Source organism: Onychostoma macrolepis, chromosome 05 (assembly GCF_012432095.1).
Source record: "Onychostoma macrolepis isolate SWU-2019 chromosome 05, ASM1243209v1, whole genome shotgun sequence".
NCBI classification, from domain to species: Eukaryota; Metazoa; Chordata; class Actinopteri; order Cypriniformes; family Cyprinidae; genus Onychostoma; species Onychostoma macrolepis.
The window spans coordinates 36,039,584-36,062,282 of record NC_081159.1 but is presented as its reverse complement, the minus strand read 5'-3'; the positions used below and the strand labels follow the sequence as shown (position 1 = coordinate 36,062,282).

General features: G+C 34.6%; 1 protein-coding gene across 3 annotated transcripts in view; it reads left to right on the top strand.

Annotated features, from left to right (window-relative positions):
• Window positions 1-22,699, top strand: part of LOC131540270 (astrotactin-2-like) — a 588,347-nt gene that overhangs the window by 306,468 nt on the left and 259,180 nt on the right. The window lies entirely within an intron of this gene.

The following is a 22,699-nucleotide window of genomic DNA, read 5'->3' as shown; positions in this document are numbered from 1 at the left end:
TTTGTTTATGTTTTGTTTTGTTCCTTATTGCCCATGTTTTCTCAGTCTCAAGCTACACCAATCCATGATGGATGTTCTTGGATTTAATCTTGACTTTTTTTTTTTTTTTTTGTGTGTGTGTAGTTTGACGGTTGTGGTTGTTGCAGTGGCTGCATCGCTATGCTGTTAGCTGATTGCTGTGATTCTCTGTCTGTGACCGATGTGTGTTCACACTCAACGCTTGATGCTTGTTTATACACAATCTATGCTTCAGAGCTGCGGGTCATTGTGGGTTGTTTTCTCCAGCAGGAAAAAAAACGTGTCTAGACATGTTATTTTTCCTTTCCCTACTCATGCTGTTTGGACCGATGGAGTGTATATTGTGATCGTTGCTGTACTGTATGTCTATTCATTTTTTTTTGTTTTGTCTGATCTTCAACTCTTGCTAATTTTGAGACATGTGTAAATACATTTTCATTCATTTGAAAACAGTGAATCGGTTGAGTGAATGATCCAATTACTCACTATTAATGACAGTTGCTTACTGGTGTAACAAAACAGCCTGCAGGAAAGATCACTGATAAAACATGACCAATAGTATACTTATACAATAGTATACTGTAAACTACTTTATTAACCTATATTTAGCATTGGCTAGCAGACCTTTAACACACAAACACACAATGACAGTGATGACCAAGATATGAGCTCTCGGTTACATTTTATTTTAAGGTGTCCTTGTTACAGTGTAATTATACAATTAAGTTCTGAGTAATATTAATATCTGCATGTACTTACTATATAGTTAGTTAGGATTAGGGTTTGGCTTAGGGTTACTTGCATGAAATTATGCATAATTTATTGTTATTATAATAAGTACATGTAACAAGGACACCTTAATATAAAGTGTTACCGAGCTCTCAGTATCACCAAATAACTAAAAATAGCAAAACCAACATAAATTAAAGCAGTAAAGTGTCAATGAATAATCAATAATCTACATAATGTATGCATATCACAGTGCATTGCTGAGATAGTAAGTACTTTTGACTTTATGGCTACTCTAATTGTGTTTAATACACTTTTAGATTGCAGAACTATTTGTGATGTTTTCCCAATAATTTGGCCAACAATTTGAAATCCTGTGTGGGAATATGTAATGATAACTCAAACTAGCTCTCTTTTTTTTTTTTTTTTTTTTAAATAAACGCTATCTCCCATAGTTCATTGCCTAGGGAAGCATAAGAAAATAAATGCAGGATTTAAAGGTTAAAATTAAATATATTACATTCACAGTTAATGTATCATGAATGAAAGCTGAGATTCTTAATTTCAGCAAAGTATTTGCCAAATAGTGTTAAAGTGAATATGATTGTATTATAGGCTTAAAAGCAATGGATCTGTCCCAAAAGCTTTGTTAATGTCTAGCCTGTGTAGTTACCAGCCAAGAATATTAGCAAAAGTGAGAATCTTGGCATTTAAAACTCAGACGGTGATCAATTGTGTGCTGTTTGTGTGCCGTCTGGAGGAAAGAAGTTTGAAGAAATAGATCACGGGATGAAGGGCATTTTGTCAAAAAGCATGCTGGTGTATTTTCATCATTTTAATTCATTCAGTTACTGTTAAAGGTCGATGATTAGATGCTAAGACAGTCATCTTTATAATGGCTCATATTAGTGAACAAAGCCCTAAACCTAGCCAAACCTGAGTAAATGATAACAGAATCTTCACTTTTGGGTGAACGAGTCCTTTAAATCATGCTGCTTCCTTTTTTTTTTTTTCTGGCATAATAAAACGGCCATCAAAATCCCATAAAGTTGAGCCATATGTGCCATTTAATGAATGTGAGCCGAATTTCAGTGTAAATTGGTTTTGGTGACCTGCATCAGAGCTATGTCAAGATCTTTGAAATATAAAAAGACGTCTTTGTTCATTTCAGCCCTTTGTGATCTACAATAAGGCTTTCAGATCAATACTAATCTGCAATAGGCACATGTCAAAGCACTGAATTCTTGTATTACCACAAGCCTATCTATTGGAATCTCCATTGTCACTGTGATTCATATGCCAACAACCCCAACTTCAATCGCTGAAAGTCTGCCGTAGGTTTTAGGTGACTCGTAGATTTTTACTGCGCTGTTTATAGAAGCTGATACCGCATGAGTTAGACGGTGCTTTTGAGGGACTCAAGCTGTCTAAGGTCATGTTTTCCCCAGACATTTACAAGCAGCCGTGCCATTAGCGTCGTGGTGAGTCCGGCACATCTGTGGACTCCATAGGTCCACTTCAGTCCACCCTGAAGCTGCACTATTCCAAACACTCCATAAATCCCCCGATCAATTCCACTCCAGGCATCTCCAGCTGTGCTCAAAGCCCATTGTTCTGTCAATAAGAAACTGTCAATAAGCTGAGAGGGCAAATGACAGCCACGGCACTTTTGATGAATGGTGCATTCGATGCAAGCAACAAACTGAACATTACCACAAGCTAATGTCCTCCACACAGCGCAGATCATTCATCCTGTCATACTTCATATGCAGCGCCAAACATACAGCCACTTTCAGTATGCTAAATTGCAACTTCACCATTACAAATATATTTAAATACAACAAAAATGACATTAAAGTATATTTTAGTTGACCATATGCTTATCAGTACATTCAGCAGTAACACTAACTATATTTCAAAGACAATAGAAGTAATTATGAAATTACATATAAAGTTGGACTGATGCCATACTTAAGTATGTCTAAAAAAAACAATCTAAAGTTCAGCTAATTGCATTTAATATAAATGTAAAATGTCATATATTTTAATTGCAATTAACATGCAGTTAACTGTCTGAAAACATTATAATCAGTTTTCAACTCTCATTCATTTTTATTTTCTTTTTAATTTATTGTAATTGTGAGTATATATCTCGTAATTCTGACCACTTTTCTCATTGTGAGATAAAATCAATTTTGAGTATAAAGTCAAAATTGCAGGATATAACTATTGCAAGTTTATATCTGGCAATGCTGACAGTTTATCTTGAATTTGCAAGTTTATATCTCACAATCCTGACTTTTTTCTCAGATTTGTGAAATGTAAGCTTGCAATTGCAAGAAAAAAAGTCTAAATTGTGAGATAAAAAAAGTCACAATTACTTTTTTTTTTTTGTTGTTTTCTTGTTCAGTGGTGGAAACAGGTTTCCATATGGTTCTGACTAACTTTGTTGTCAAATGAAGCATTGTGGAAATGGGAAATGCTGTTAAAACATATATATTTATATATAATGAGAATAAACCTCTTGTTTATTGTCTTAAGTCTTAATTATGCAGGTCTCAGCATAACCCCCTAAATGTGGATGCTGACTTCATGTCTCCTGTAATATGTGTGCAATGATTCGTACCTTCCATAGGGGAGAAAGTAAGTGTGATGAGCCTGCCTTGTGTAGACTTGCCTCATTTTTCATGCATGTTAAGTATCTCAATTAAAAGCACCAGGCTTCGCTAGAGTTCCCTCACAGAGTGCAATCTGTGATGAAGCGCAACATATTTATGAATTACAGGCAGAGCCACATTCATCAACTTCAGAGCAAACCCTGGGCAATTATAAGTTGGATAATCATGGCCAAGCACAATGTTGCCGTCCAACAGAGGTGATTCATTTCTGTGTAGGGTGTAGGAAAGACAGAGACAGGCGAGAGAGATTAATGATGACAACAGTAATGTCACTCTGTGCAACTCAATGCTGTTATTTGTACTTTGGTAGCTGAATTTGGTATCTGCATTGGCCCAAAATGCAATACAGCTAGATAAGACAGAATGGTAATGGGTTTTTTGGAGTCGCACTGGTTAGTCAGTTTGTTTTGCCACTATTTGTTGCTTTAGGGTTATCCTTCAAAAAAAAAAAAAAAAAGTTTAATTAAGTGTCCTATTAGCATCCTTTTTTAAAATTAACTATCTAACTATTTGCTTATGTACTTTAAATTGTACTTACTTGGTACACATGGTTATACTGACAGGTATACTGCCGTGCAAAGGCAAAAGACCATAACTTTGATTTTTGTCGAAAATTAGTTATTGATATTTTTGGGACATTCAAGACATCCTTTATCATGTACATAAGTATCTTAAGTCAATTTCGTTGTTTTTCTGAGAAAACAAAGGGTCGTCTCAACCGTAACTTCGAAAAACCCCGGAGAAACCAAGGCAGAACACCGTATAACACCAGTTACGGCTCTTTCACTTTGTTTGGAACACTCAAATTGAGTTACGGCGTTCTGACTTTGTTTAATTGTGTGTCAAAATGAAGTTACGGTGCCGGCTTGGAATTCAATTCACCATTCTGAGTACACTGAAAAAAAAAAAAAAGGAAATCTAAAATGTGTGCTTCATGTGGTAACATCGAAATTAACTTAATTATTAACACATAATGAACTTAAATAACTTTTATTATTCAAATCAGAAATGTTATTTTTACATTACTGAATAAATCTGATTCTACTGGGTTTTAACAACAAAACTAAATTTTAGGGTAAGATCAGGTAGAAATAGTATGCTACTTTTTTTTTTTGTGTATACTTTGCATGTAGGATTTATTTATTTATTTATTTTCTGGAATTACTCAAATTGGAAATAAAGCAAAATCACATTCATAAACATAAACGCTTTATGAGTTCCTTAAGCCCGTTACAAAGAAACTATTTGTTGAAATGTTCACAGACTGGCCAAAGCTTTTGTGAGCCACTAACTGCTAACTAACCATGTGTGGGTCTGAGGCTGACAGAAAATGTGAAAGACTGAAACATGTTTGTTTTTGCGCCGTTTATGGAAACGCAAGCAGCATGAATCTGGCATTGGAAGTAGTGAACTTTGATTTCTCCCCCGCATCACCTCGGTTGGATAGGGCATACTGCCCAGTTGGCGTCACACTCAGTGCTGCACTGAGGTCAGTCATGTACATACGGTAAACAATAATATGACGACTCATCTTCTGGATGACCAACAGATTTGTAACAGTTTGTAATTATGTATCATAGAAAACAGCATTTTCCCAAAAATTCTAAAAAAAAAAAAAGCATTGCATCACTTGCTCACCAATGGATTCTCTGCAGTGAATGGGTGCCGTCAGAATGAGAGTCCAAACAGCTGATAAAAACATCACAATAATCCATAAGTAAACCACACCACTCCAGTCCATCCATTAACCAAAAGTTTTTTTTTTTTTTGTAATAAACAAATCCATCATTCTGATGTTTTTAATTTAAGACCATTGCTTCCACTAAAAAGTCCATAATACATGCCCATAATATATGGCCGTATTTTGGTCAGAAGTGATGGTTTGAAGTTAAAACGGTTTGTGATGGATGATGATGATGGGTTTGTTTCTTACAAACACACAGCTTTTGGCTTTACAACCTGTTAACTGATAGACAGAAGTAGTGTGGATTACTTGTAGACAACTGTGGTGTTTTTTTTTATCGGCTGTTTAGACTCTCATTCTGATGGCACCCATTTACTGCAGAGGATCCATTGGTGAGCAAGTGATGTTACATTTCTCCAAATCTGTTCTCATGAAGAAACGAACTCATCTACATCAGAGGCTGCGTTAGACTTTAATATTGTCCGTCATTTTGACGGACAGGGTCGTAAAAATTCAGTCATAATCTGTTATTAACCGTCATTTTAATTTTCATATTTTGATTATAATAACAGATTTAATTGCTTTTATTTTTGTTCACATTTTCATTTTTAATTATTAACCTACACTACGTGCATATAGGCTTATACATTTATTTATTTATGGAGAGAACAGATGAACAGAGGAGCCTGTCCTCCAACAAAAAAACGACCCTATAGGTCGTTTGAGTAAGGCCTTATTACGACCTATATTTACGTTTTAAAGTTAAGCGCCCTCTAGCGAGTGTAAAAATAATGACAGTGTCATGTTGCATCTGTCGTCATGAAATGACGTATGACTGTCATTACCAATCAAAATGCGTGTTTATTTAAATGCAATGTGTTGACTTTTTACACCGATCTCACAGTAATTTGTACATATTTTACTGGGTGGCAAAGTCGTACGAACGACCACACCTAACCCCACCCCTAAACCTACCCCTTACAGAAATCATGCAAAATCATGATTTTCAGTGCACATTTTATGAGCGCGTGCGTTTTCTGGGATCGAACCCATGATCACATGATTACATATCATCATATAAAGTAATGCTCTACCAACTGAGCTACACAAAACCTGAATTATAATGCAGATAAAAGAGTACAAAACATTAATATGAAAATGGTCTGTTGCTGATAGGGGCACAATTTTAGTATACGCACTGATGGGTTGTATTTCAGGGATTTGGACAAACGACCTATATGGTATTGGTTGGAGGACAGGTTGCCTATCCAATAAATCGCAATAGGGTAAGCTTTGTGCTTTGTTACTTTTGAAATGAAACAGTCACAGATTTCAAATTCTGTCCTTTTTATTAGGAAATTCAAGCAAATACCATTTTGGCGCTCTTTAATGTGGCGTGATAGATCGCTGTAGACACCTCAGATCAAGCGAAGCGGCAGCACGTGAACTGATCATCTCTTTCGCTTTACTACTCGCTTGTGTGTAATCAAACACATAGCAAAAACTTGTGACAGTTTTATTTTTGTTCTGGATCTGATGATCCCGCACTCTGCTGCCACACTGGAGCGCAATCGCCACCAACTGGACAGGGGTGGAGATTACAGTTATAAATTAGAATAGACCACCATAAGTATAATCTGTCAAAGTGACGGACAGCCTTCAGATTTATCCTTCACTGCTAAAAAAATTCGGTCACACTTTATATTAGGTGGCCTTAACTACTATACTTACATCAAAACATAAGTACAGTGTACTTATTGTGTTCATATTGTATTGCAAAACATTTTTGCTGATATTGAGGTGGGATACGGGTAAGGTTAGGGACAGGTTTGGTGGTATGGGTAGGTTTAAGGGTGGGTTAAGGTGTAAGTGATGGGTCAACAATGTAATGTTAAATGTAATTACAGAAATTAATTACAGATTAATTACATATAGGTATTTTTAAAAATATAAGTACAATGTAAAAACAAGTATGTACACAATAAGTGCATTGTACCAAATTATTCATTTAAATGTAAGTGCATAGTAGTTAAGGCTACCTAATATAAAGTGGGACCAAAAATTCTGTCAATAACGGAAAGTGACGTTGTTACAGTGTAATTACACATTTACTACACGCAATGCCATGAAAGGCGTTAAAATAAAGTGTTTACTTTAAACCTTAAACAAAAAAAATTAGGATCTGTACAATTAACTTTCTTGTTGTTGCACTGACATGGCTTTAAACAGTAGAGCTTCTCACAGTGTGAATTTTGAACTCTTCATGAAACATTTTGCAGATTGGTTCAATTGATTCAGTGTCAAAGCTTTACTTCTCGCATCACTAGTTTATCCGTCAATGTGGTCTGTGTGCTGGAGGTCAAGCATTTGACACACGCATATTATAATGGCATCTGGTCGAGCTCGTAATAAAATCTTCCATCTGAAAACAACCTCTGCATTTTAATCCTTCAAGATTTCCCTTGCATTCACAGGTCTTGATGCAAAGGTGACGGGGGACATCGGGATACAATGTTTATTTAACCCTTATGTTGTTATTTCTGCAGTACACAAAATCCGTTTTCAGGAAATTCAACTGAGATGAATGTGAAATGCATTTTCAAACTATTACTGTATAATATCAGCCCTCATGCTCTCTGAACAGCTGTGTATTGTTTTGTTGCCTACTGTAGAGTTTTTACTTGCTTCCAACTCCCTTACTGTGTTTTTTTTTTTTTAACCCAGCCATCTGCGAGAGGCAGTGCATTTGCATGCTCTAACCCGTTATTTTCCCCCTCCACCCACCTGCATGTCTCTCTGCGTCTTTGTCCTCCCCGTCTGGGACTCGTTTTCCTGTGTTGTCGCATTTGGCAAACAGGGCTGATGTTTAGAGCTCCGTGTGCAACTCGAGCAGATGCAGGGGGAGCCGAGAGCTGCCAAAGTTGAGCAGCAAGTTTTTGTTCACTTGGAAGGGAGTTGATTTGCACAATGCACAAATGCATGGCAATGTTATCATAGTGCAGACAGGGTTTTAAAAAGATCTTTAAAAGTCTTAATCCAACCTGCAGCAAATTAAACAGAGCAGAAATGCTTGAACTGATACAGTCATGCCATTAAATGCTGCATGCATTTAAAATAAATGAAAAAATAAAAAATAAATAAATATATAGTAATTTTGTTTTGTTTTCCAATAAATAATTCTAAACATCCTTAAGAGTGGTGCATGATTACACTTTAGTTTAGAGACCAATTCTATTATTAGGCATGTTGGCTGTTTATTAGTACTTATAAAGCACATACCAATGTCTTATTCTGCATGACCATATTTTAGATCCCTTAATCTGACCCCATACCTAAACTTAACAACTACCTTACTAACTTAATAAGCAGTAATTAGAAGTCTACTGAGGGAAAAGCCATAGTTTATAGTTAGTTTTGTAGTACTGTCAAACGATTAATCGCATCCAAAATAAAAGTTGTTGTTTACATATATATATATAGTATGTATATATAAATACAAACACATGCATGTATATATTAAAATTAAATTAAATGAAATTCATATTCATATAAATATGTAAATATATACTGAATGTGTGTTCTTTTATATATACATAATAAATATGCACAGTACACAAACATATATTATTTAAACAAAAACTTTGGTCCCACTTTATATTAGGTGGCCTTAACTACTATGCACTTACATTAAAATTAATAATTTGGTACAATGCACTTATTGTGTACATACATGTTTTTACATTGTACTTATATTTTTTAAAATACCTATATGTAATTAATCTGTAATTAATATCTGTAATTACATTTAACATTACACTGTTGACCCATCACTTACACTTTAACCCACCCTTAAACCTACCCACACCACCAAACCTGTCCCTAACCTTACCCATATCACACCTCAATAGCAACAAGTGTTTTGCAATACAATATGAACACAATAAGTACATTGTACTTATTTTTTGATGTAAGTGCATAGTAGTTAAGGCCACCTAATATAAATTGTGACCAAAACTTTTATTTTGGATGCGATTAATCATGATTAATCGTTTGACAGCACTAGTTTATACTAAGAATTGAACCTCAAACTAAAGTGTGACCAGATACATTTACTTGAGGTGAAAACAATGAATATATTGTTTTCTGATAAAATAAAATTGAGTTTACATTAAAACAAGAACATTCTATCAATATCAATTCTATCAACCTTGTTGCCCTTTGAATTCAGTTGTTTTCTCTAATTTCCACCAGCTGATATTTGTTCTTGATGTTTGTTCTTGTATGCTCACTTAAGTTTGATCTGTTTAATCAAGAAAAAAAAAAAAGACTGATTTGATTTTACTTCTCAAGTAAATGTATCTTGAATCAGTAATTTGAATAATTTTCAGTAATTTTGACTGGAAAACAAGACATAGGCTATGCTTTAGTGAAGTAAAAGTTTCTCAAATTAACAATGTCCCGATACTTAAAAAATGTACTTAAATACAACAAGAAGTAAAGCTATTTTGTTAAAATAAATAACAATAATAATGAAGATCGGGAGGAAGTTGTATTTTCAAACTTTGAATCTTTGCTAATTCAAGACATTTACATTCAAGAAAACATATTGGCATAATGTGTTCCATTCAGTTTATTCCTTAAATTTGATTTACTTGGTATTAAAAAGGGTCTTTAAAAAGTCTTAAATTTACCCCCATAAAAGCTGCAGAAACCCTGGAAGGAGAAATTCAGAAATGTATGCAAGAATCTGAGCTGGAGAATCTTAACAGTTAACGGTTATGCATTAAATATGCACATCTACACATGTACGTAGATTAAGAAGTCAAAGAGTAATGGGCTTGAATTTGCATTGTTAAAGATGGTGGATTTGTTGTAAAAGTCCTGCTCTGATTAGGCTTTGAGAGGATGAATTTAAACTTCTGAGAGAGGGTTTTAACGCACTGACAGTGTGATGTGTTTTAACATAACTGCTGTACTGTGAGCACTCTAAAACCTTCTCTGAGAACTTCCTCCCTTTAAAGCAAGTCATGTTTATGAGCTACTATAGAAGGGCTGTAGAAGGATATAAATTGGTGCTGTAATTTTATAATGGCATCTGTCAAGCTTGTAATAAAATGCTTAACAGAAGCCAGAGAAAACTATTGCAAGATTTTCCATATGTCTAGGTCTTGACACAGGTACACGAGCTGAAATGTTTCACTTCCATTGTGTGTTGAAATGTCAAGGCACCCCAGCAGTACTTTTGTGAGGCAAAAGATTTGTGCGATTTATAGAGCCATGAGAGACGAGGTCTGCTTCCATTCAGAGATACTTTTATGTTTCGTTCAGCAAACCTCAAAGAAGTCTGGTGTGTCATTGCAGCAAAGGATAATTCCCACACAGCAAGATCTCACTGAATGGGTCAATTTGTACTTGCAGCACTCAACATGTAAATGTGATAATGTTTGGTAGCTGCTTTCAGAAAATGAAGGAAACAGTCATGTAAGCTTTTTGAGTCCCATTAGTACCTTAGTTTTTGAATGTAACAAGCTGAAATGAAAGGAAGGAAAGTGGAATGACTTTGAGAAGGACACGCAGGATGTGGTGAAAGAGCGATTTCAAGGACAAGATTGTTTTGCGATCTGAATCATCTCTTACGACAAGTTATACAATCAAGACATTATTTATTTATTTTTCAAGTGGTCGTCTTGATTTTTTTTTTTTTTATTCTTTGTTCTCTATATATGCGTTTATGGAATTGGAATGGAAACACTGTAAACAATTTATTAAGTACAGATAGTGTGTGAAATGTTTTGTTTGTTTTTTTTGTTTTTCATGTGGTTGTCTCAAAATATTCCAATAAGGCTCAGCCTCTGTAGTACAAACGTTCTAAAAAAAAGAAAAAAAAAAGTGCCTTATCTCACAAAACTTATTATTATTATTATTATTATTATCATTAGCAGTAGTAGTAATATTATTCATGGTTTTCTCTGCTTTGGGAATAAATAAAATGCCCATAACTGATGTAGATTTACCTCTGCATTTATTTAAAATAAAACTGTGGCATTGCAGTTGGGTGAATTATGTTCATCCTGACATTGCAAACAGATTGAACATCCCTCATCATCTACAAGCAGATCTCAACCGCCACCTGAGGAGAGTAAATAAGCTTGTGTCCCATTAAAGAGCAAATGCAGCATAGGCAGAGCTAAATACCGTCCTGCTCACAGACATATGGCGGAGGATGCATCACGATTAGTGTTGCACACTGGCCAGAGTTGCTTATTGAGTGGTTTTTAACAGCACAGGAGTTCATTAGTCTTACGCCGACAAGGAGAATGAGTCAAACAGTCAGCAGTGTACCTGCTTCACAGCTGATATCACATTCACCCCATATGACTCCTAATGAATGATCTACACTTAGAAACTGGTTTCTCCTTGTGTAAAGTTGTATGGGAGATGCAGATTTCACTACATTAAAAATTATGTTATAGACCGATTTGTTACACTGTTATGCAGATTTACAGATTGACTCAAGGTCTTCATTTTTTTTAGTTTATTTTTTTATTTAGTTTAATTGCTTAGTTGGTTGATTTGAGGTGAGAATGTTTGATTTGACATGCATGGATGGATGGGTGAATGAATGAATGAATGAATGAACATAACATTATATTATTACATAACATAACGTAACAAAATAAAATAAAATGCAAAACAAAATAATGCAGTGTGTACATACTATCTACAATGTTTAGAAAGCACACAGGTCAGACCATTTGCAAGAAAAGCAATTATACCAAAAATGTGCTGCAAATAAACGAAAAATAAAAAATAATCTAAATCTAAATAAAAATAGTTAAGAATAATTCACAGCACAAAAGCTTGCATTAATCCACAAAGCTGACAGATAGATAAATATTTTTCTGCAAAAAAGCCACCGAATGAAGCTAAAATATTATATTATTAACACAGGAAATGTTCTTGCATTCTGTCTTTTTAACAGTTGTTTTTGGTACACTCACTTTATTAAAATTATTTTTCCAGGTTGCAAATAAAACAAAGATTGTTGCAACACTTTCTTCTTCTTCAGTGCATATGGATCATTTAGACGGTCTCTATGCTTTTTGGCATTTCACGTTTATACAGTAGTTCTGATCCTTGGAACTTGAATACCTTATTCTTAATATAAAGTGTGCTTTGCTTATATGTAGACTTATGCATAGTCAGTCGCTCATTATAACTGACAGAACATTTAGACACATATTCCAGCTTGAGTGTGTTCTTTTTAAGATTCAAAAATAACACAATGTGTTTCCCTTTTACAGGGTGACATTAAGTTGCATCATTTGTTCAATGAAGTAAATTGATTTGAGCGTTTTAATTGATGAATTTCAAGTGATTGTTTAAGCCTTTACAGCTATTTCCAGTGAATAGATTATCCAGCATTCGGATCCCTAGAGAAACACTGGACATATTCTATGATCATGCACCTATGAAAGCAAAGCAAGGCTCATTACAGACACACATCAAATATAACCTCATGCAGTTGAGCTGTCGGCATTCTTCTGCTTTAATCCATCTATTACAGAAACTCTGGTGGATTCGTAAATCGGTTTTGTCTCAGACTCATAAAATGACAACCGGTTTTGAACAGTGGTTGTCAGATGTCAAGCTCTTATATTGATTTAGTTGAAGTAGAGGTATAAATTCAATGAAAAATTCTCCCACGTCCCACGACACTCTGAGTCATCGCGTTTTTCCACCACAGTTTTCTGCGAAACGCTAATGAGGGTTTCTGCCTGCTGGTTTGCGGGATATTTTTTTTCAGTCTTTCTGTTCAGTACACCATACATACTGGTCCTATATGTGACCCTGGACCACAAAACCCGTCTTAAGTGTAAATTCTTTGAAACTGAAATTTATACATCATCATAAATAAGCTTTTCATTGTTGTATGGTTAGTTGTATCTCGGCCAAATATTGTCCGATTCTAACAATTTGTCTAACAATGTCTAACAATTTGAAAATCTGGAATCTGAGCTTGCAAAAAAAAAAAATCAAAACATTGAGAAAATCGCCTTTAAAGTTGTCCAAATTAAGTTCTTAGCAATGTTTTGATATATTTATGGTAATACATTTACAAAATATCTTCATGGAACATGATCTTTACTTAATATCCTAATGATTTTTGGCATAAAAGAAAACATTTATCATTTTCACCCATACAATGTATTTTTGGCTATTGCTACAAATATACCCCAGGGACCTAAGACTGGTTTTGTGGTCTAGGGTCACATATGAGAAGGTACCATTGAGAGGTAATTATTTACACAGTAGCCTATTACTTGTTGTTGTGGGTGTATTGTGTGAGTTTTGCGAGCAGCTTGTAGACATATACTGGATAGATTGAAACTTTAGAGTTGGTCATTTTCCATTCCTCAGCACAGCTTGAACAGCTGCGGATGAAAGCAGTTTTCCGTAGAGAGAAATTGTCTTAGACAATCTGTGGCAGACACCATCTGAGACGTTAAGCACTGCATTGTTTGACTACAAAGACACTGCAGATGTAGAAACCTGCAACATCATCTGTTTTTGCTGTGTAGTTCACGTGCTTCTCTTCTCCTTCAGTTTAGTGGTTTATTGTTGGAGATGAATGCATGCACAAATAGTTTAAATTTAGTGAACTCAGTTTAGAATAAATGATCTACAGTAGCTGCAGCTAAGGTAAAACTGCACATATTGTTTGGAATATAAGAGTTGATTTCTTGTGTAGCTGAATGTCTAATATTACTGACAATGCTTTATGCAAGATGACTCTAAATTTTATTTTTTTAATACATGTTCACACATTTCATTTTTGTTTTCATTGAAGTTCTCTTTATTTTATCTTGTACTTTAGAATTGGTGTGCTTTGGTTGGCGGGTTGATTGGTTAGTTGCTCGGTTAAACGGTTAGTCATTGTTTAGTTAGTTTCAGTGTAACATTAGTTATTTATGTACTATTTAGTTTTTATTAATATTTTGAATTAGCTTTTATTTGTATATTTTTCAGTTTTTAGTTTAAGTTTTTGTAAATGTAGGTTGTTTTCATGATTTATAATTCCATAATTATTTGAATAATTATTCCTATTTATACAACAGTTCTTTCTGGTTCTCGAATCTGATTGGCTGATAGGTATGCGATATTGGAGTCCAACATAGCTCCTCATCCTCTTCACCGTTTGCATCACTCCGCTTGCCGAAGTTGCCGTATTTCCCACAGCGCGTGTCATGGCGGACGGCCAAATCCACTATAATTTTAAAAATAATACTGTTTTGTGTCACAGAATGCAGTTTTAAGAGTTTTTTTAGGCGAGAATGTGCTTGCTTGGACTTCAAATATGCGGTTTGAAAATAAAGATAAGTTCTATTTAAAAATTTGTTTCGACGTTTTCGGAGACGGGAGATCCATCAGTTCAGCAGCCGTTCAGAGCTCATTACACCCGCAGAGAGTGCCTGACCGCGGCCAGATCTTCTGGAATTTACTGCTGTCTCTGCTGTCTCTATAGTAGTTAAACACGAGATATAATTTGTGTTGGGTAAATCTAACGGCCAGTCTTTGGTCTCATTGAACTATTATTTGTTGCAGAGCAAATAATTTTGGCAAAATATCACCATGTTTATTCAATGCTGTATATCGCACTGTCTTTGTACGGTTGACTGAATTGCCTAGCAACTTTTATGATGGCTGTTGTTGCTGTTTATTACAGTAAATATAATTATTCAATAAATAATATTTTATTTAAATAATAATAGTATTTAATAATAGTGTTTAGTAACGAGGCATGGTGCGTGTTCGTGATTGTGATTTTAGTTACATTGTTCTGCCATTAGATGGCGACAAGAGACTGTTTTTATGAGCCAGCACAGCAGTAAAGACGTAATTACTTTGAAAAATAAATGCTTTTGTGAACAGAAGTTATTTTTACTTTCAACAACGATGCGGCTAACAAATGAGCAGTGCTGTCATCACAAATCACACTAAATGGAAAGGATATTGACAGATAAGACAAAGATAACGCTTTCCTCAGTGGACATTTAGACTTATGTTTTATTGTCTGTAGGAGATGCTGTATCAGATGCAGGTAATCACAGTCGCTCAGTCCATCTCTCTCTCATAATACTTCACTCTACAAAATACAAGCTTTTACTACAGCAATGCAATACGTTTTCAATGAGGCAACTCAACGTTCCTTCGTTACTAGTTCTAAAGTGACATTTTGTAATTAGTAATGGAGGCTTGGGCTCAACTGTTAAACTGTCAACTTTAGATTTAAATCTGTGGTGGAAGGAAGTAGTTCTGCACAAAAGAGGGCTTTTAAAGACATTTTGTTGTTTTTTCTAATTTATTTACACACTTGTGCTGTCGAACTGTATAAACGCAATATCACACTTGTAGACGTATATATGTGTCTACAAAGACTATATATATATATATATATATATATATATATATATATATATATATATATATATATATATATATATATATATATATATATATATATATATATATATATATATTAGTGGTGTCAAAATTAACAATTAAATATTTTTTAAAAATACAAATATTTAACGCAATTAACGCAGGGGCGGAGCTAGGGTTAGCCACCCCACTCAAAACTGCTGTTTCTGTAACTTTTTCTCTTGGCAAGAAGTGCATTTATTCAGTTGTAGAACGTCTTTACGACCACATCAAACAGGAGACATTTCAGACGCGCAACAGTGCTGTCCTCACAGCGCGTGCTCAATTTCACCGGCTCGTAACCTGTAGCATTTCATATTTCATTTCATATCAAAGCGCGAAATAAACTATGTGCATGCAATGTCGTAGTCAGTTAAGTCATGATGTTACCAAAAAGACGATTAAAGCTGCCTTAAAACTGTGTGTGCATGTTTTTATGAGTAACATTTAAGAACATGTCTATGCAATGGTTTTCAAAACTGTCCTGGAGCATCCCAGCACTGTCTCCCTTATCTAACACACTCGATTCGATGCATGTCAGATCCGCCTCACGTTCAGCAGCACAGCGCTTAAAGAAATAGCAGCCAAAATAACCTAATAACCTGCTAATGTGATGTCTATTAATCAAATGACAAAGAAAAAGAAAAAAAAAAAAAGAGGAAAAAATAACTTTTATAGCTTTAAGGATTTATCTATATTTAATTTAGTATTTAGTGTTTGATAACTTCAATTTAAATTTCTGTATATATCTGCTGAAGGACACATAAATATGACATTTATTATAACGGGTTTATGTGAAGATTGTTTTAAGTTCACTTAAAGTTATTTTTTAAAAGTCTAATAAATGTTAAAATTGATATCTTTCAGATATACTGTAATGTTGAATGGCTGTAGTCAATAGGTACATTTTTATAGAGAAATCAGTATTGTTATTAGTGATACTGGCCTTCAGTCATAAAAAAGATGCCATTAATCAAATATTAAATAAATATACTGTCTTTATGTTGTTTGTACATTAATTTGAAGATTGAATGTGAAATTATTGCAATATAAAAGTATTAAAAAACTTTAATGTTAGGTGGGATTAATCTTGATTAATTTCATAAAAAACGTGCGATTAATAAGTTATTTTTTAATTGATTGACAGCATATATATATATATATATATATATATATATATTCGTTTACATTTTAATCTATCTATCTATTTTTTCAATTTTAGATTTAGTAATTTTAGTACTTTTTATGAAATTTTATTTTATTTCATATTTATTTCAATTAACAAACTATTTTTAATCATTTCAGCTTTAGTTAACAGATGAGTTGGTTTTCTTGTTAGATAGTACAGCAGGTTGGTTCCTTGGTCACATGGTGATTTGTGTATAATTGCAGCTTAAGTGCTAGAGGATAAAAATCTAGGTATTCTGACAGAACCAATTTCTCCTTTTCATTATATTTGTAATTTATCAGAGGAAAGTCGTGGTCCAGAAGAACAGAAGAGCCGCAGGAGGGCCGTATGTATGATTAGACTGGGAGAGCCGCTCACCACGACACCCGCAGTTTAATGGAGGAGCATCATTACTTCTTCATTAAGTCTGAAATGCAGATTGCATCTGAACAGTGATTAAACAGAATGGGCCAGAATGGAGGAGGAACTGATAGAGTGAAACATAAGAGGAGAGAATGTGAGGTGTGGATTTGACAGTGACAGACACACGGCTTGAATTACACATGATTTTCATTTCGTTCTACTGTATGGTCCATGAAAGACAACATCATGCAGTACACAAAAGCATTTATTCAAGCAGTCTGTGCACCAATTTAAATGCAGAACTAAACTAGAAGCAAAGTAAACTAAAGTTGCACTAAAAGTGAGCCAATTTACTGCTGCAATATGCAAGGGATAATCAACGGCTAGCTGTGCATTAAACGATTTGAATGCACAACGTGGAGGCGAAGAGGGTGGTTGCCTCCGAGAAGTGCATTCAAATCATTTAATGCACATCTAGCCGTTGACTATCCCGTTTATGCCATGGTCATTTTCCAGCATTCACACATTAAAGATGTTAATAATATTTGCGCTGCAATATTTGACCGGAACGATAAAAATGACGGTTATTTTCGTCTGTATTACTATTCAACTGTAACTGTATGTTACTATGGTTACCAATGTTTATAGGAAGCGCATTAATATAGAACGTGATTAAACTGACCTGGAACTACCTGTGCAGTTCAACGAATTTAATCAACACCTGCCAGCCAATCAGAATCGAGTATTCAGACAGACCATGGCATAAAAATATTTTACTACACAGTTAGTTGATAATTCCATGCGTTTGATATTGTATGCATTTAATTATCTGTGAGGAAAAATAAATAAATACATATTTATAATATTTTTTTATATATAAATTAATAAAATGCAATAATACATATTTTCTGGTAGCGTTGGAGAAATGGATTTATTTTTGTTCTACTGTGTGATGTGTGAAGCATTCAGTAAGGAACCTAACCTTTCAGATTTTAATTAGTGAAAAAGTGACCTGATATGATGAAAGATATGAGAAACAGAAGGGTTATTATGATTATTATTATTTTTGTTCCATTTGTTCTCAGAATCAAATTTTCTTTGTGTGATACTGTAGTTCATTTTGAGTGACTGCTCTCATTTTGAACTCCTAGAGTATAATGAGCTTTTAATTATACTCTCAATGCCTCTTCATGTTCACTTTGACAGACACACAACTACGTTCAAAGACAGAGAACACTTGACCGTTTTTAGAATCTTATGATTATAACCCACAAATCAAAGTCCTTTCTTCACATTTGATTCTCGTTGATGACATTTTCATTCCAGATTTGTTTTTTTTTTCCTTGCATGTCACTTTACCTGGATCAGAAATGGGTGCACAGTGGTGAAAATTATATTCTTTATAAAACTACTTACTTTTTTTCTTAAGAAAACTGTAATGAGAATTTAAATAACCCTGCAATATTTTAATTTTATGATAAGCTAAACCTTGGCTACTTAAAATGCTAAATTTGCACTTATTTTCAGTCCAGTCTTCTTGGTATTTTCATAAACATGTGCAGGAGTTGTGTAGTAGGCTATGTAAAGTGTTGTATGTTCAAACACTATGTGGCTGATAAATGAATGTTTCAGTCTTGTGATTTACATCACATATGTGTTTTGTTTCAGCTGCGTTTTATTTTGGGGTTTGCCACTGTATTGCTTCTTTTAGCTTTAGATGTTGTTTTTAATAAATGGTTGTTGATTGTGATCATGGAAATGTCCAATCATGAAAACATGAACAGCGTCTTGACTGCACAAATGCTTACAGTGGAAATTAGTAGACATGCGGTGATTTACCACATTCAGAAACGTTTAATGTTTAAGAAGTTTGTAGTGAGGAAACTTACAGTCAGTGTTGGGGGTAACACATTAAGTAAGGTTACGTAATCAGATTACTTTGAAGTAACTTGTAAATTAATGGATTGCTTACTTTTACATATTTTTTCAAATAAGTAATGCAAACTACTTTTTTTCTCCCATTTATTTATTTGTTTTCACACCTTTCCTGTCCTCATGAAGCCTTTCCTTCAGCCTGAGGCTTATTGATTTCACTTGTGGTGTGAAAGGGCCTTTATAGTTGCCAACATATAACTTGTTTTTGGTTAATAATAAAACAATGAAAAAATAAATAAGTGACAGGTGACAAAAAATAATGCAAAAGTAACGGAATGCATATTTTTTCATAAGAGGTAATGCAATTAGTTACTTTTTTGTGTAATGCATTACTTTTAATAGTAACTTTCCTGAGCATACACTCAAGTCTTATAAGTGAATAGATCAAGCAAATTCTCATTCCTTTATGGTATGAACATTTAAGTTAAAAAGTGAAGAAAAAAAATAATAATATATATATATATATATATAAAAACATACTGTGCCCTCCAAAATTATTGGAACAGTGAAGACAAAATTGTTCTCGTTTGGCTGTTGGAGTCAAGACATTTGCAAATATTAGGAAAAGATGAATATGAGACAAAACTACAGAATGTCACATTTTATTATTAGCCGTTTCAACACATACATGTTTTACCAAATAAAAAGAACAGCACTTTTATAGTTCATCCCACTCATTCATGTGAGCATAAGTATTGGGACAGTTGAACATAAGGCAGATATAAAAGATTAAAAACTATTATTTAGTTGCAGATCCCTTGCGCACTATCACAGCAGTGAGTCTGCAACCCATAGACATCACCAGACTCTTGGTCTCATCCTTTGAAATACTTTTCCCAGCCTTTAATGCAGCCAATTCCAATTGTTGCTTGTTTTGGGGAGTTTCTGTCTTTACTCTCCTCTTCAGCTGGTGAAATTCATGTTCTATCGGATATAAACCTGGAGATTGACTTGGGCAATCTAAGACTTTCCATTTCTTTGCCCTTATAAATTCCTAGACTGAACTGGCAGGGTGTTTTGGGTCATTGTCCTGATGCAATATGAAGCACTTCCCAATGAATCTGGTTGCATTTTCTTGAATATTGGTAGGCAAGATGGTTTCGTACCCTTCCAAATTCATTCTGCTTCTGTCATCATACATTAAGTCATCAGTAAAGTTAAGAGGGTCTGTTCCAGAGGCAGCCATGCATGCCCATGCCATGACACCACCTCCACCATGCTTTACAGATGAGGCTGTATGCTTGAGATCATTGCAGTTCCCTTTTTTTTCTCTACATTTTTGCTTTCCCATCACTTCGATAAAGGTTCATCTTTGTCTCATCGTTCCATAAACACAGTTCCAAAACTCTTCTGGCTCACCTTTTTGCTTTTTTGCAAACTCTAATCTTGCCTTTCTATTTTTGGAGCTGGTCAGAGGTTTGTATCTTGCTGTGTAGCATCTGTAATTCTGTGTCAAAGTCTCCTGAGGACAGTAGCTTGTCAGACAATCACCCCAGCTTTCTGGAAGTTGTTGGTGATTTTACAGACACGTCTTTTAGGGTTCATTTTCACAGCTTTTATGATTTGTCTGTCATCAACTACTGTTGTTTTCTCAGCCGATCAGGTAGTTGTTGGTTGCTGGTGTCGCTGGTGGTTTCCAAACTCTTGATTTCTCCATGCCCTTTGTTTTTGCTATAGCTCTGACTTCCTTTTTTCTTTTAGCATCAAAATTCCTTGCTTTTCTCTCAAAGTCAGCTCCCTCATATTCATCCTGGTTTGTGTGTGTCATCATCGAATGCAAGATTCAGAATGCAGAAGTAATGAATATAACTGATACGACACATTACCTGCTTTTAATATCTGAAGGATTAATGCAACAGGACACAGCTGATCACTTAGAAAGACCTGTGAGGAAACTGTTCCAATACTTATGCTCACATCAGATAGAGGGATGGAACTCTAAAAGTGCTGAACTTCTTAGCTGGTAAAACATTATTGTGTTGAATTACCCAATAATAAAATGTGACATTCTGTAATTTTGTCTCATGTTCATCTTTTAATCATATTTGTAAATGTCTTGACTCCACAGCCAACAGAGCAATTGTGTCCTTACTGTTCCAATACTTTTGGTGGGCACTGTATATATATATATATATATATATATATATATATATACACATACACACACACACACACATATATACACCTTCAACTAAGCTCTCATATGAGAGGCCTACATCCTCAATGCCAAAAGCCTTTAAAATGTTTGTCTTTAATTAACTCTAAAAGATAATGGATTACTGGCACTGATATTGCAGACCTTTCCATCTCTGTATGTGTCAAAGTGGGGCCACACAATGCCTGAATTCCCATTAGCCCAGCCTGCAACCCTCATCAACCCCATTCACCAGCGCTCTGTGGAAATGCCACTCTCATACAGAATAAATTACTGGCAAATCAACACGATAACATTCAGATTGTAATAACAGTTGAAAACGCTCATCCCCTGCACAACTTGTGTGTATCATAAAAGAGAACAAAGGAAAATTATATTGTGTCAAAAAAAAAAAAAAAAATAAGGTTGAAATATACTCAGATGTCAAATGACAATCAGCCTTACTTGCAAAATAAAACTGTACAGTCTTGCTTGTTTTGATATGCATGGCTGTTTAGTCTTTGAAAATATCATAGTGTCAATTGAATGCATATGCAGTCTATCTACACTCTTAAATGTATAGGTTCTTTGTTTGCATCTATGGCCTCTTTGGTCATTTTTGACCAAAAAATTCTATTTATGTTATTTTATTTATGTTATTTTTAAATCGTAGCTTCATCCGAATGAGATGAAACTTGGTGACAGTTGTCACATTAGCTATGTGAACACACACACACAAATCATGGGCATGATTCCGACATGTTAAAGGGTTGACAAATAAAGTAACACTTGGTACCTTTGTGGTAAAAAAAAAATAATAATAAAAAAAATGACCATGGAAAAAATAGCTCAAATTGCCTAGCATCATAAAATTCCCTCAAAATTCTAAATAATAATCCAAAATATTGTTGAACAAAAATGTGATACATTAATTTTACTGAACCAAAAGGTACATGTCAAGGCTTTGGTCAAATATGTACCCCAAAATTAATTAATTTTAATGAAAAAAAATAAAAAAGTAAATTTCAAGCAGCCAATGGATATGGCGATGGGTAATCAGATAAACATAGCAGATTGAGCAGGAGGAAGATCAGACAGGTGAGGAGCCACACACACACACACACACACACACACACACACACACACACACACTTTTACAGGAATTGATGAAGAGGTAAACACTTCCCTTTCCAGTACAAAGATCGTACGACACTTGGAGACGGAGGCACAGAGTTGATGACTGAAGACAAGGAACTGGAAGCTGGATATTGGAGATAGGAGACGAGAGAGTGCAAACAAGCAACAGGTACGTAAACTTCAGGTGAGTAAAAATCCAAGGCGAATCTTTGGAAGGTCTTAGACCAGACTAGACAATCTGTGTGTGTGTGTGTGTGTGTGGCGAGTCCTCTTAACTAGTGCAGGTGGAACGAGAGACAGCTGGTGATTGTGACTGGATGATTGGTGACAATGAGCAAGTCAGCAGCAAGAGGGGTGATGGGAAATGTAGT